The sequence below is a fragment of the Myotis brandtii genome, unplaced genomic scaffold, assembly GCF_000412655.1.
Source record: "Myotis brandtii unplaced genomic scaffold, ASM41265v1 scaffold84, whole genome shotgun sequence".
In the NCBI taxonomy this organism is placed as follows: Eukaryota; Metazoa; Chordata; class Mammalia; order Chiroptera; family Vespertilionidae; genus Myotis; species Myotis brandtii.
The window spans coordinates 8,373,568-8,389,648 of record NW_005371410.1 but is presented as its reverse complement, the minus strand read 5'-3'; positions in this window follow the sequence as shown (position 1 = coordinate 8,389,648).

The window sequence follows — 16,081 nt, the reverse complement described above, 5'->3', positions numbered from 1 at the left end:
AAAGTGTGGGATAAGGAGAAAAGGAAGAAAAATATAGAGAAACTCTAGATGTGTGGATTTAGAGCTACAAAAATTGGTCAATGTTCATATTAATTATGAAAGTGAGTTGAAGTTGAAATGTCTTGATAAAACTGCCAAAAGCAGAGTGAGGTAAGTACCAAGAATTGAGCCTGAATACACTTCTCTACCAAAATCTCCAGCAGAGGATGAAGAAACTGCTGGACAACAACAGGAGCATAAGAGAGAAGAGACAAACCAGGAGAATAGAAGAGTTTTGCAAAAGGGATAGTAAACATCAGTCACGTTAGAGAAGATTCTCCAGTGTGAGCATTAAGAAGGAAAGCACTTGCTCTAACCAGAGCTGGGATGCTGTGTGACTCATGATCATCTCATGGTCAAGCTACAACAGCCATAACTGCTACTCATGGTCAACCACTACTGGTCTATTTTCTAAACTCATCATTAATAGTCAACTTCAAAATCATCAGCTGTGTGCTAATTAGGACATTTCTAGCATTTTGATTATGATCATGTTGAATGTCCCTACGAAAATTAAATGCCAAGTTTGTATTATATTATTCTCCTTCTTCATGACTTCCCCAAAAAAAAGAAAAGGAGGGGAAAGAAGAATAGCGGTAGCCCTTATAAATGGTCTATCACATATGTGTTAGTATTCTAAAAGTGGTGGGGAAGAGGAAGATCAGAAAATACAAATCTAGCTGGGTACTGAATATTTTTATCAGTGACTCTACTCACAAATCACCCATTTCTCCTCCCTCCAACCTTCAATCTCTTGCTGCTCAAGTTTTCCCAGGTATCTTTGGAAATGTTGAGACAAGTGAGAAGAGATATAACTATTGTATTAGTAGGAAGCATAAAGCAAACTTAACTATCTGGTGTGATTGTTCAGTTTGGGCTAGCAAAGTCACTGAGAAAGACTAGGTCTTGCTTGGGTTGGCACAAGCTGAGCAGGCAAGCAATATAAACTATGGGTGAGAGTAGTCGATCAGTGTTGTGGAGTCCCAGAGGACAGGCAGCCGGATGGCTCTGCCACGCCAGATGACCAGCCATGTACATAACTCTAAATAGGGATCTGGGTTTTCAGCCTTCCCCAGAGATACTGAAATCAATGTTCCATGGACAAGCCAACTGAACTGTCATTGCAGCAGATGGAAGACAGACTTCCCACACTCCCCAGCTTTCAGTTAAAGTTATTCTATGGGTTAGCTAGACCCGAAATTCTAAATTGTCCTTATCTCCTGCCCAGGACTATCTGATTTCCAGAGAAGGAAAATCTCAAAAGTAAATTAAATTGGAAACATCTGATGACTTTAAATAGAATTTTTGCCCTAGCCAGCTTGGCTCAGTGGATAGAGTGTCGGCCTGTGGACTAAAGGGTCTCAGGTTCTATTCCAGTCAAGGGCATATGCCTGGGTTGTGGGCTTGATTCCCAGTAGGGGCATGCAGGAGGCAGCTGATCAATGATTTTCTCTCATCATTGATGTTTCTATCTCTCTCTTCCTCTCCCTTCCTCTCTAAAGTCAATAAAAATATATTAAAAAATAATAAATAAATAAATAAAATAGAATTTCTGTTGTCTCCTGTTCTATACACATACATACCCCTCAAAATATCCATCTTTGCCCTGACCAGTTTGGCTCAGTGGATAAAGCATCAGCCTGTGGAGCGAAGGGACTGGGTTCAATTCTGGTCAAGAGCACATACCTCGGTTGCAGGCTCCTTCCCAGCCTGAGCCCTGGTCAGGGCTCCAGCAGGAGGCAACCAATCGATGTGTGGATGTTTCTCTCTGTCTTTTCCTCTCCCTACCACTCCCTCTAAAAATCAATGGAAAAAATATTCTTGGGTGAGGATTAAAAAAAAAAATCTCCATCTCTTTCAGTACCCCCCAATACCTGTTATTTCTGGGTGTAATTAGTTGTTTAATCTTAATAGTATGTTCAGTCTAGAATGCAGCCAGGTTGGAATATCCTTTTATGAATTTCAGTTCCAAAGAATGATCATCTCTTCTTTGACTAGAATGAACTGTGTGATGAAACTCTGATGGGAACTGATACTATGGAATACAGACTTGTCTTCCTATTACCGGATATGACCTTTTAGAACACAATGGGCTCAGCAGCTAGATATCCTAGGTTTACCGTTTCTCTACTAATACTAGCAGTGATTAATTTAGCAGCCAATTGCCACATCATTAGTCTTGGACTGACTTGTTTGGTGTGTGCAACAGGAAATATTTCGCTTTTGGAGAACAAGAAAAATAGATTTGTGTTACACTTACTAATTTGTGCAGTTATTCAGTGTCTGGTAAGTTAATGTTCAAGAAAAAATATTAATTTTTATTAAAATGTTCTATTATTTTATGTTAATGATTACTCGTTTATTTCATCCCTTTGTATTCAGCATGTCTCTATTGAAACAAACCTACGTTTCTATGAAAATTGAAGCTTTTGTTTTTTGTGGCCCACATAAACTTAAACTTTGTTTATTTGACCCGTGTTAGCCTTTGAGTTTGACATGCTTGATCTACAGAAATTGATATCAATAAAACTCTCTAAGGTGTTGAAGTTTTTAAGTTTTGTCAACATACTTTTTAGACCTTAACAGAGTAAAAGAAGGAATAAGTATCCTTTTAGGGGACATGAGCAGATAGCTTCTGATTGAGGAATAACTCTAGAAATTTCAAAAATAGATCCTCATACAGAAATGTTCCCTTAGAAAAATAATACATGGAATTTCACACACAGTTTTCTGATGATCTGGCTTGACCCAAGAAATAATTTGGAGTTCTTAGAGGTCTGTAAGAATTTGCATGAATTGTTAGACTTTAACAATCGACTCTTCCAGACTGTTCTAAAAATATTCCCAGCATCTTCACTTAATCTTCCCTCACCCATACTTTCACCCATTCTAAGTGGTTCAAACTGCTAGCATGTTAAAATTATTAAAATACATTTTGATAGAAGAGATGATATATTATATTGACTCATAAGAAATAGCCAGTTTATAGGTAAAAAAAAGTTTGAATATTGGAAATATCATATGATTCAATTGAACATATTCATTTATATATATCTACTAGTGGCCCGGTGCAAATTCATGCACATCGAAAGAAAATTAATTAGAAGACATATTTTAATATTGCTATTTGCCCTTTATCTATAATAGAAGTGTCAACCAAATTCACGATCAACAATGACAGATGGAAACACACACATGCAATTGGCACCAGCGAGAGTTTTATATGTATCACGTATGAATGAGTCAACTTAGCCTTCTATAGATATAGAATAAACTTGCTTAATCAGACCTGCCTTCTGATTTAGCTAAACTTTTCCTAGCCCAGTGAAGCACCACAACTTCTCTTTCAGGTAATTGTTAGCAACACAGCAGTAAATATCAACACAAAGCAGATTATTATTATAGATCATGCAGGGAGAACAAAGGGTAAAATATTTAACTGCAGCTGTGTTTGACTATACTCTGTGCAGTGAGAAAACCTGAAGTCATTTTCAAGGTCCACCATTTCTTACTTCTTTTCAGTTGGGGAAAGTTTCTAAACTTTCTAAATCTCCATTCTCTGGCTAATGAAAAGAAACTAGGATTCCACTGAGTCTCCTATCTACCTACTCCAAGACTTCTTTGAGGATCAAATAAGATGAGGCACGGGAAAACGCTTCACAGACATTTGGTTACAGTGTAAAGGTTTCCACCTGGCTATAAAGCAAGTTGTGTTCCTGGGCTGAAGAAATTCCAAGCAGGCTTGTCACTAGGAAGAGGAAGACGGGTGTTGCTACGTGATGTCATTACCCAGATGGACACTTAGCATATTAGCCTTTTATATATATAGATATCTAGACATTCAGAGACTCCTTTCAGGGGGAGATTAGTAAATGATGAACACGCCTCATAGAAAGGGTCACTAACATTGCATTTATTTTCAGTACACACATACAGAGGATGAGAAGGATGCGCATAAGTCTCATCATTTTAAAAAAAGAAATTAACACATGTGATTCTAAAGTAACTTAGAAGGTAACTATTTATACAGCTTTCTGATAGTCTGGCATAACCCAAGGAAGAACTGTACTCAATTAGTCATGTCTGCCACAATCACAGGAAGAGAAAACAGTAACACAAGTGTCATTTATTTGTTATCTCTAACTAGAACAATGAATGCATACCTGTCCTTCATATGGTCTATAAATGTATTTATCTTATCATGATCTGGATTAGAGTACCAGTAATCCCATATCTTATTCTCCAGTGAAAACCTACAATGCTATGGCTCTCTACTTATTTTTTTAAAATTTTTATTGAATTTATTGGTTAATAAAAATTATACAGGTTTCAGGTGTACAATTCTACAATACATCATCTGTATATTATATTGTTTGTTCACCACCCACAGTCCAGTCTCCTTCCATCACCATTTATTGCCCCTTTACCCTCTTCTACCTCTCCCTACCCCCCTTTTCCTCTGGTAATCACCATACTATTGTCTGTGTCTATGAATTTTTTATTTGTTTGTTTAATCCCTTTACCTTTTTAACCCAGCCCTCCACCTCTCTATTTATTTTTGAAGGTGAATCCAAAAGCTTTAGAGACCTGGGCAAGTGGTAAGTTTGAAATATCAAAGTGAAATCTTGAACATCTAATTTGGAATCACTTTTATTTGTAATTGTATCCTTTTCTCATTATATAGAAAATATTTTCCTTGTTCAAAAATTTAAGGAACATATGGAGAAGATAGGTAGGTAGGTAGGTAGGTAGGTATGAATGAAGAAAGGAAGGAAGGGAGGGAGGAAGGATCCATCAAGGATCCATCTGTAATTCCAATGCTTAAAGCTAATAACTTCTGAAATTCTTATAGTTTTCTTTCAGACATCTGCCTTTATATATAAGCACATACACACACATAATCTTACATCAATATGATTTATTATACATGCAATTTTAGCATATGTAATTTCCTTACATTTTTTAACTGTTTATCTTCCTCTCTTCCCCCATATCCAGATAAATTATGTTGACAGACTGCTATGCATATTCTAAAAATGTGTTTAACATTTATTTTTCATTTTTTATATATTTTATTTTTAGAACAGTTTCAGATTTATGAAAACATTAAGAAGATAATACGGAGAATACTCTATACTCCACACTCAGTGTCCCCTATTAACTCTTAGTTAATATGATATAATTTTTAAATTAATGAACCAATACTGACATATTATCATTAACTACAGTCTATAGATTATTTTGATTTTTTAAAAGTTTTTACCTAATGCTTTTTTTTTCTCTTCCAGAATCCCACCCAGAATACTGCATTTACATTTAGTTGTCATGTCTCTTAAGCTCCTCTTGGCTGTGGTAGTTCTCAGATTTTGTTTTTGATGACCTTAACAATTTTTAGGAGTCTTTGTCAAGTATTCTTTTAGGATTCTATATTAGCCAGGGTTCTTCAGAGAAAGGAACCAATAGTATGTGTACATATATAGAAAGACGTTTATTTTAAGGAATTGGCTTTTACAACTATGGCGACTGACAAGTTCAAAATCTGCAGGGTGGGTGGCAGGCTAGAGACCCAGGGAAGGAGCCAACACTACAGCTCAAGTCTGAAGAGCCAGTGTTGCAGATGAAGTTCAAAGGCAGTCTGCAGGAGGATTACCTCTTGCTTGTTCTAGTCAGGCCTTCAACTGATTGCATGAGGCTCACATTATGGAAGGTAATCTGGTTTCCACCAAGTTCATGGATCTAAATGTAAATCTTATTAAAAAAAAAACTCCCTCACAGAAACATCCAGAATAGGCCCAGCCAAGTTGACACATGTAAATAACCATTACAGATTCCTTCCAATTGGAATTTGTCTGATGTTTTTCTCATGGTAAGACTGGGATTGAGTTATTAAGAGGAACACCACAAAGGTAAAGTGCCATTTTCATCCTATAATATCAAGCATGCGTACTATCAACATACTTTATGATTGTTGATGCTGGCCTTGATCACCTGACTGAGAGTCAGGTTTCTCTATTATAAAGAAACGTCCCCTTTGTAATTCATAAGTATTTTGTAGATTGATACTTTGAGACTATAAAATCCCATTCCTCATTCTGCTCATTCTCATTGGCATTAGCCTCTATTGATGCTTCTTGTCTGTATTAATTATAATTCATTAATGATGGTTGCTGAATGGTGACTTTCTAATTCTGCCACATCTTCCACATGTATTAGTGAACAGACTATTGTAAGAAAGATCTTTCTCTTCTTCTTTATTCATTTATTAAATTTTACTAGTGTGGACTCAAAGATTCCTATTTTATTCAATAGGTTATAATCTCTTTCTATAATTATTTTAAAAGTAAAATATCACATATTTGGTCAATCCCATATTTGGCCAATAGAAGCTTCTTAAGCTTTCTCATGTGTCCTTTTGAAATATTATGTTTTGAGAATCTCCATACTTTCTAGTTGAACAATAAATTTCAAGCTCATCATCTTCTTTCCCTGCCCTGACTCTGGACTCAGCCATATCTCTCTCCAGGGATTCTTGGTTCCTTTTAGTAGGCAGTAGTATTTAGAAACCATTTCTTCCTCACTTCTTGAGATGTCACTGCTCCCAGGACCTCTTAGTGAACAGAACTAAAAATATACTTAAGCTGTATATAAATAATCCACAAATACACATGTACACACATATTTACATCTTAATTTATATTTGTAATTATGTAACTGAAAACTAAGAGTTCACAATACCTCTGAATCCAATTTAACATCTAAGGGCTCTTTCTAGCTTTCCTTCTTTCCATATTTGTACCTTGTTTCTCTGATAGTAAGAAACTTGGCCCTCATATCCCCAAAATTCTGTCTTTTTAAAAATATATATATGGGAATGTAATCAGTGTCCTGACTTTCTTTTAACTAAATAATCAGTGTAAACATCACCAGCAATGGGACAAACTGATACCATGTGCCACCAAATATAGTAATGAGGAGACCAGAATATTTCTTCTGTGGTAATATGGCTCAAAATGTAAAACCTAGGTCTAATCAGTTTGGACCAACCCACATGACCTGTAATCTTCAAAGATATCAAAACCATAAAATTGAAGGAAATATTGAAGAACTGTTCCAAAGCAAAGGAAACTATGAAAAACATGATAACTGGATGCAATGCATGATCCTACAATGAATCCTTTCACTATATAGAAAACTAGAGGCCCAGAGCACGAAATTCGTGCATGGTGGGGAAAGGGGGTTCCTCAGCCCGGCCTCTCGCAATCCAAGACCCCTCGGGGGATGTCCGACTGCCAGTTTAGGCCCGATCCTGCTGTGGAATTGGGCCTAAATGGCAGTTGAACATTCCTCTCACAATCCGGGACTGCTGGCTCCTAACCACTCCCCTCCCTGCCTGCTCATTGCCTCCTAACCACTCTGCCTGCCTACCTAATCTCCCCTAACTACTCGCTTGCCTGCCTGATTGCCCCTAACCGCCTCTGCCTCGCCCCCCGCCTGCCACACCAGCCGCCTCTGCCTCGGCCCCCGTGGCTTCGTCCGGAAGGTCATCCAGAAGGACGTTTGAAAGGTTGTTTGGCTGTCTGGTCTAATTAGCATATATTATGCTTTTATTATTATAGATTGCCCTAACCACTCTGCCTGCCTGCCTGATTGCCTCTAACTGCCTCTGCCTCGGCCTCTGCCAATGCGGCTTCATCCGGAAGGATGTCCAGAATGACGTCCAGAAGGTCATTCGGCTGTCTGGTCTAATTAACATATTATGCTTTTATTATTATAGATTATTGAGACAATGGGTACAACTAAAATGGAATCTCTGGATCAAATATAATACCAAAGTGTTTTGTATTATTCTTTTAACTTTTCTGTAAGTCTTGTTACTTTAAAAGCATCTTTTAGTAATATTTTAACTTAAACACATAATTTAGTCTATAACATAGTATGGCATATTTTATTAAAGCTAACAAACACACATTCTTATGATACAAATGTAGCTCAAAAAGGGAAAATATATTTTAAAACATTTATATTACAAGAAGAAAATAAAGTCACCACTAAAGGAAAAACACTGCATTTCATGATAATTTATATGTCCCTACTTTGCCATTAAATTGGCAAATGTCCTTACTTTAACTTCATGTTAAGTAATATAAGGTCTATCCAAGTGTCCATAATTTGATATTTTACATTAATTTTAATATAACAAAATTGGGGAGTAACTAATTCCATAAAAGGTTTTAAAAATTCAAGTTATGCCTAGAAAATTCTATTTCAATATATTAAGAAAGCTACCTAATGCATTTTCTATGGGTGTTGAAAAGAACAAATAATCCATCTCAAAGAACTTCTCATTTCTAATTTTTGATAGACTAAGTATCTGACTGAAAAAGTAAGTATACTAAATTGGAACAAGTTGAGTCTATAAAAAATCATTACTCCATGTTTTACACAAAAATTGTCAAAAAGAAAATGTTTGCTAACCGGGTGGCAAATATACCTAACCAAAGAAAATAATAAGCTCAATTACCTAAAATATAAGTTAATGACCCATAACTGCAATATACCTGGCCAGTCTCAAAGGGTCAGGAAATAAACAGTGGAAGCAACCTGTCAGCATGGTTTTGGACAATAAGCAGACTAATGGAACAGAATATGGAGTTCAGAAATACCATTACAGATATATGAACACTACCTTCTGACAAAAATATCATTGCAATTCAGTGGGGGAACCTTCATCCATGGGGGGAAAATAACCCTTAATCCCTAATTTACAACATAAACAAAGATAGATTCCAATGGAAATTAGAAATTCCTAATAGGAAAGGTTAATACATTGTATCAATATTTTAGCTTAACAGAGGTCTAAACAGAAAATATAAAATTAAAAAGCCTTCTATAATAAAATATAAAATAATACTGTATAATCTTAGCATGTACAACATTTTTTTCATCCTCACTTAGGGACATGCTTACAGGGAGGAAGGAGGAGGAGGAGGAGGAAGAGGAGGAGAAGGAGGAGGGTGGCCAGGAAGGAAGGAAGGAAGGAAGGAAGGAAGGAAGGAAGGAAGGGAGGAACAAACAAACATTGATCAGTTGCCTTCCATACTCTTCCAGACTGGGGATCAAACCTGCAACCCAGGTATGTGCCCTGACTGGGAAATGAACCAGCAACCTTTTGGTGCACAGGATGACGTTCAACCAACTGAGCCACTCTGTCCAGGTTATGCAACATTTAAAAAAATAGACACACAAAGCTTTTATCATGAAAAAAAAAGGTCAATTAATCAAACATCATTAAATTAAGAACTTTTTATCAAAAGACACAAATATCAAAAGGCAAAACACAGAATAGAAAAAAGATATTTGCAATACATGTATGTGACAAAGGATGCCTACCCAGAATATATAAAGATCTTCTACAAATCAGTAGTAAAGAGATGGGCAAAAGATCTGAAAAGGTACAGCACAGAGGAGTTTATCTAAATGGCTAAAAAGAAAATAAAAGGCTGTTCAAAATGATTAATTATCAGAGAAATGTCAATTAAGGCACAATTACATACAATTACACACCTATGAAAATGGCTAAAATCAAAAAGATTAGTAATAGCAAGTGTCTGCTAAACATTTGGAACGATGAAATACTGATGATTACATGAATATGTTCAATTTATAAAACCCCTTTGAGCTGTGCACATAGATTTGTGTATTTTAGCTTATATACATTTAAGTTATACTTAATTAGAACAATTATTTATCAATTCTAGAATGACTGTGTTTTTATAACATTAATATTTCCACCCAAAAGCATCATATATATTTCTATTTATTACAAAGTTATTTCATAATTAAGGCTTTTTACTCTCCACAAAGGTCCTACATATTCCTCGTGACATTAACTTAAGAGAGGATGCTTGCCAGAATGGAAGACTGTCACCCCAAGGCAAAATGTATTATGGAGATTTGGCATGCAACTTTAATTCATTAAATTGCCCTCCTCATTATTCAATTCTATTCAAACAGTAGTATAAATAACATGTAAATTCCTCACTTGAAATAATGGACAAGTTTTAAGATGGCCTAAAAACTGATAAAGTCCTTAATTCAGAAAACTTCAATACAACTCAGATATAATTATATGAATTTCAAAATAGATTAAAAGCAATTAGATAGCTCATAAACTTGATAAACAATATTATAAATGTCCAAAAATGACTATGGAGAGGTACTTCATTTTATAGAACTTCAAAAATATTTTAAAAATCACTTATTTAAAAAAAAAACATCTCCATCATGCTGAACAGAAATACTTAAATGACAGAGAGTGTTATTTGTGTCCAGCATTAATAAACATGGAGAAGGGAAGAAAAAGAAGACAGTTAAAGAAGATGAAGCTGACCTTACATTTTGGTGTGGAATTGTAAAAAGATCATTTGCATATCTTATATAAGTGGTACACACATACATACACACACACACACACACACACACACACAGCATTTACACAAGAACTTTAGTTCTCAAAATATATTACATTAATATAAAAATTACAAAAATGCTGCAGAAAGACAAATAGGGAAATCAGCCATGAAATAATCTTTTATTTGGGAATATACCTATAATTTTATAAAACAGATTGAAGCAAATAGCTTCATACTAAAAATTTAAAAAATCTGTATGTCCTATAAGCATTATAACTGAGAGCAGGTTTAAGACAAGGTAATGTCACTGTGAGCTCCCAAATGCAGAGACCATGGGTCATTCATCCCCAATGCATGCTGTTGTGTATGGCACGCACTGGAAACCTGACTAATGTTGACTCAAGGTGAGATAATAAGAAAGCAACTCACAAAGATATCTGGAGGTGGGAAACTGTCTTTCACTGGGTAAGTTACTGCTTCCATTATTAGCCTGGCCTACTTCTTCTACTTAGGCTGCTTTTAAGAACTGGAAATCAAGCCAGAACATCAAGTCTGGCAAACTAATCATTCAGTTCAGAGTAAATTTTTAAACATTTTTGAAAAATTGATCTTTCCTTCAAATAACAACATAGAGCGGAATGTCTACTCTTCCTCATGGGCAAATATGTTAAAAGGAGATATGTAGTTTGACCAGGTTTTGAAAAATGAAAGGACAATATCAGAGTTAGAGGCCTAAGATACTCTTTAACATTTAGGATATTGAACCCCCTCTCTTTGTAGTTTATAAGATTCTCAAGTAAGAACCTTACTGTATGGAATAAAATAGGAGAAAACATCCAGCAGAAGCTAGTTCTCATAAAAAAATGCCTCAAATACCATTAAGTGATTTACTGTACTAATCCTATAAACTGGTTTGGGATTAGCTGTTTAGAAGGTGAACAGGGCAGATTCATATCCTAGTTGAAAGCTTCAAGCTAGGAATAAACTTGGACATACTCTATTCTTTCACTCCTTTTGAGTGCCAAGAGCAGCTTGCACTTGGCTCAGTGAGAGTTTAAAGAGTTGCCTTGAGTCCACGTCTCCTCCACTTGCCCTTATCTTCAAATAGAAGCTCCCCTCCAGGAGCCCCAGAGAGCTCTGGAGATGAATTTAGGCCATGATAGTGACATAAACATTGGAAACACCATCTGTCAGGATAATAAAAGTATGTGTTTCTTTTAAGGATAACTTTTCCCTTCTTTGATATATACTATTATTCTAGGAACTACCACATTTGAAAAATATGAATCTTCCAAAATTTTCATAGTACTATAAAATGGTGAATCCATGCATCTCATCTGGAGATGAATTTAGGCCATGATAGTGACATAAACATTGGAAACACCATCTGTCAGGATAATAAAAGTATGTGTTTCTTTTAAGGATAACTTTTCCCTTCTTTGATATATACTATTATTCTAGGAACTACCACATTTGAAAAATATGAATCTTCCAAAATTTTCATAGTACTATAAAATGGTGAATCCATGCATCATCTCATGTGTGGAAAAAGCAAAGAAAAAGAAAAGAGTCTGCACTATTGTGGTCTGCAGGTTGTACTTTTTTGCATATATGTTCAAAAATGCCAACTTGTACATTTTGCTCCCCTCTATAGAATTGCAAATATATTATTTGAATATCAAATTTAACACCCTTGGCAGCTAACTTTCAGGTACCATATCAGATGTTGCAAAAATAGGATATAAAAGAAGCATTGTTTGCTATGTCAAGAACACAGGAGCCAAGAGGGCAGGATAACTTGTCTATATAAACTGGAAAATAATATCTAATATTTATTATCCTCTTTACATGAACCTAAATATCATGTTAATCCCAATGAAATGCTGGTCCATAGGCAAGTAAATACTTTTCAAAATTGGACTTTTCCATGTCCCTCCCTCCTTCTGACACTAATCCTAATGATTGCTCCATAAAAATAATTTTAAACAGCCCTATATTGCTGATTAATAATATATATATATGGCTAAGTGATGCGTAATGACCACCAGGGGGCAGACGCTCAACACAGGAGCTGCCGAGCTGCAGTGACTTGGCAGCAGTGGTTCTCGGGTGATGCACCTTGGAACCAGAGAGGAGGAAGCTCAATTCTGGGGTGCATCACCGGAGAACTGCCCTCTTGCAATCTGGGACTGCTAAGGGGATGTCAGAGAGTTGGTTTCGGCCCCATCCCTGCAGGCCAAGCCAAGGGACCCCACCTGGCGGAGGGACCTCGCTCACTCCACAGACGCCCTTCAAGGGACTGCGGGAGGTTGGCTCCAGGGCATGTCTAGCCTGTTTTGCTCAGTCCCACCCAGCCAGCCACTTTCTAATGATTTCCTTTCGATGTGCACAAATCCATGCACTGGGGCACTAGTGCGTCTATAAAAGGACATGTTGTATGGGAGACAACTTTGATATTTAAACAATATTCTCAGGAATAAGCATCACAAATAACAGAACTATTCCCAATATAAAGTACAGTGAAATGTATTCAGGCCTGGGGTAGTATTATGTACTCACAGTTCAGAACACAGCAGAAGATGTGGTTTGTCCCATTTACACAGTATATTCACAATGAGTATTTGAGGAAAGAAGATCCTTTGCATGGATTTGGGGGTAACCACATTCATAGATAAATCATTTCTCCATTTCATTTCAAAATGACCATTCCCATCACACCGAAATTGCATTTTTTCTACATGTATGTTATCTGATAGGCTGGCAATGTCTTCTCTTATATATTATTGCAATAAGAACACTGACAAAAGAAAACTATTTTGGAGATCATACCTATAGGGCAGTGGTTGGCAAACTCATTAGTCAACAGAGCCAAATATCAACAGTACAACGATTGAAATTTCGAGAGCCAAATTTTTTAAACTTAAACTATATAGGTAGTTACATTGTTATTAACTTAATTAGGGTACTCCTAAGGCTTAGGAAGAGCCACACTCAAGGGGCCAAAGAGCCACATGTGGCTCGCGAGCCGCAGTTTGCCAACCATGGCTATAGGGGAAACCATCATATTAAACTCCCACACTCATCCATTATTTTTTCTAATGTATTCGACCCTTATTTTAGCTATTAGTTCTTCATTCCTCATTTTTCAAACTCTACTAATAAGAAGTCCAAGGCATATTAACCACTTAAAAAAACAGTTTTAAATGATTCTTTGCACTCTATACTCAATATTTAGATATTCTGATTTACAGTATGAACGAAAACCAATCAGCAAATATTTACTTAGGCTATTGTCTCAATAACCTCAGGAATTAAATAAAATACCAACTCTACCCTTTTGCATGCGTGCATGTATTTGTGTCATGCAAATAATTTTAACAAAGAAATTAATGGTGCCATAACCGGTTTGGCTCAGTGGATAGAGCGTCGGCCTGCGGACTCAAGGGTCCCAGGTTCGATTCCATTCAAGGGCATGTACCTTGGTTGCGGACACATCCCCAGTAGGGGGTGTGCAGGAAGCAGCTGATCCATGTTTCTCTCTCATCGATGTTTCTAACTCTCTATCCCTCTTCCTTCCTCTCTGTAAAAAATCAATAAAATATATTTTTTTTTAAGAAAGAAAGAAATTAATGGTAAACCAAAGGAGCTGGAAGTACAGGTGAGGCAGGTGGTCAAAGATATAAACAGGGAAAGAAAACCTGTAATTTTAACCATGGAAACACATAAAAATGAAGCTATGCAGCCACAGTGTGTGGTTATTTTTATAACAGTGATGAATTAATATACCAAATACTAGAGTATGTCTCTATATCTTTAATTAAATTAACTTCATTTTGGAGCCCTTCTATAAAAAAAGTAACTTTTTGATATTTCAAAAAATAACTCTTTGATATTTACAATGTTTATTATTTACTTGGATTAAAATCCTGAACCCAACATATTTTCTATAATTATAATACTATGTAATTAATCCTCATATTACTTATAATAAATTATTTTTACATTTTAATTTATTTTTATTTAAGATTTTTTATTGATTTTTAGAGAGAGGAAGGGAGAGAAACATATACTATTTGCCAAATTTTCTCACATTAAATTTCTGACAAGTGACATATTTAACAAGTTATGTACCTTCTACATGCAAGGCACTCTTGTAGATATGCAGGAATTATAAAAGTGAATAGGATTGTTAATAGATTGACAATGTAATAGGTAAAATTATATATGTACACAACTATATACAATAGAAACTATAAAATCAGTAGCTTAAAGATGATACAAAATGTTGTTATGGTTCTCAAAATAAATCTGATTCCGCATAAGTAAAGAACCTGAAATCCTTCAAAGAAATGTGGTAGCTGTGTTAAAGCCTAAAAGAGCAGTAATATCCTATATAATAAAAGCCTTATACGCTAAGTGTCTGACTGTTCCTTCGACAGTTCAACCTCTGACTACCAGGGGGCAGATACTCTGACCGGTAGGTAGCTTGCTGCTAGGGTCCAGCCAATTGGGACTGGGCTAGATGGACTGGACACACCCTGGAGCCCTCCCGTGGCCCCTCCCCAGCCCTGATCATGCACCAGTGGGGTCTCTCAACCTGACCTGTGCCCTCTCATAATCCAGGACCACTTGGGGGATTTTGGAGAACCGGTTTTGGTCCGATCCCTGTAGGCTAGGCCAGGCCGAGGGACCCCATCTATGCACGAATCCATGCACCGGGCCTCTAGTGTCTTAATAAAATGGAGCAGGAACAAATACTAGACCAAGAGAATAGCAAGAAAAAAAAAGAGGAAAGCTGAATAAACAAAGAGTATACTTGAGAAGATATACTTGACTACAACACAGGAAATTTTATTTAAGAAAAAGAGCGATCAAATCTGATATGGAAACCTGAATGACCTACTAAGGAGTTAGGAGTTTAGAAATAATTCAGTGGCCAATAGGAAAGCACTAAGGTCTTCTCATAGAAGGTAAATATATTATTTATTCAAAATATTTACTGGGTTCTTACTCTATGTCAAGAGAAGCACAGCCCACAAACTTAGCCCCCTAAGGATTTTGTAGTATAATGGAGGAACAAAATAAACAAATACAATGTAAGGTGATATACCTTATTATAGAGGTTGGCAAAAATTGTCTTTAGTGAAATTAATCTGAGAACTAAAGAATTATGAAGAGAGATAAAAAGGCTGAAAGGATAAAGCAATGAGAAATAGTGGAGTGCCATGGAAAAGCATCTGCAGTTTGGAACTCAGTAACTAGATTTGAATTCCAGCACAACCACTTACTATCTATATATCCTTGAACTACTTGCTTGACCTTTCTTAAGTTGAGTTTCCACAAAACTATAAAATAAGCTAATATTGCCTACTTCCTAGAAACTTTTGAACATTAACTGAGATAATGCATGAAAAACACTTGGAATCAAGTAGGCAATCAGTAGTGGTAGCAATTATTACAATATCTAAAGTAAAAAAAAATGAGAGCTGCAGTAGGGTGTTGGCAATCCTATATACTAAAAGCCTAATATGCAAATCGACTAAACAGGGGAACAACCGGTGGGAGGGGGTGGGGCCAGCGAGTGGGTGGTGCCAGGCCAGCCAAGGCGGATGCCAGCAGGCAGAGGGAGA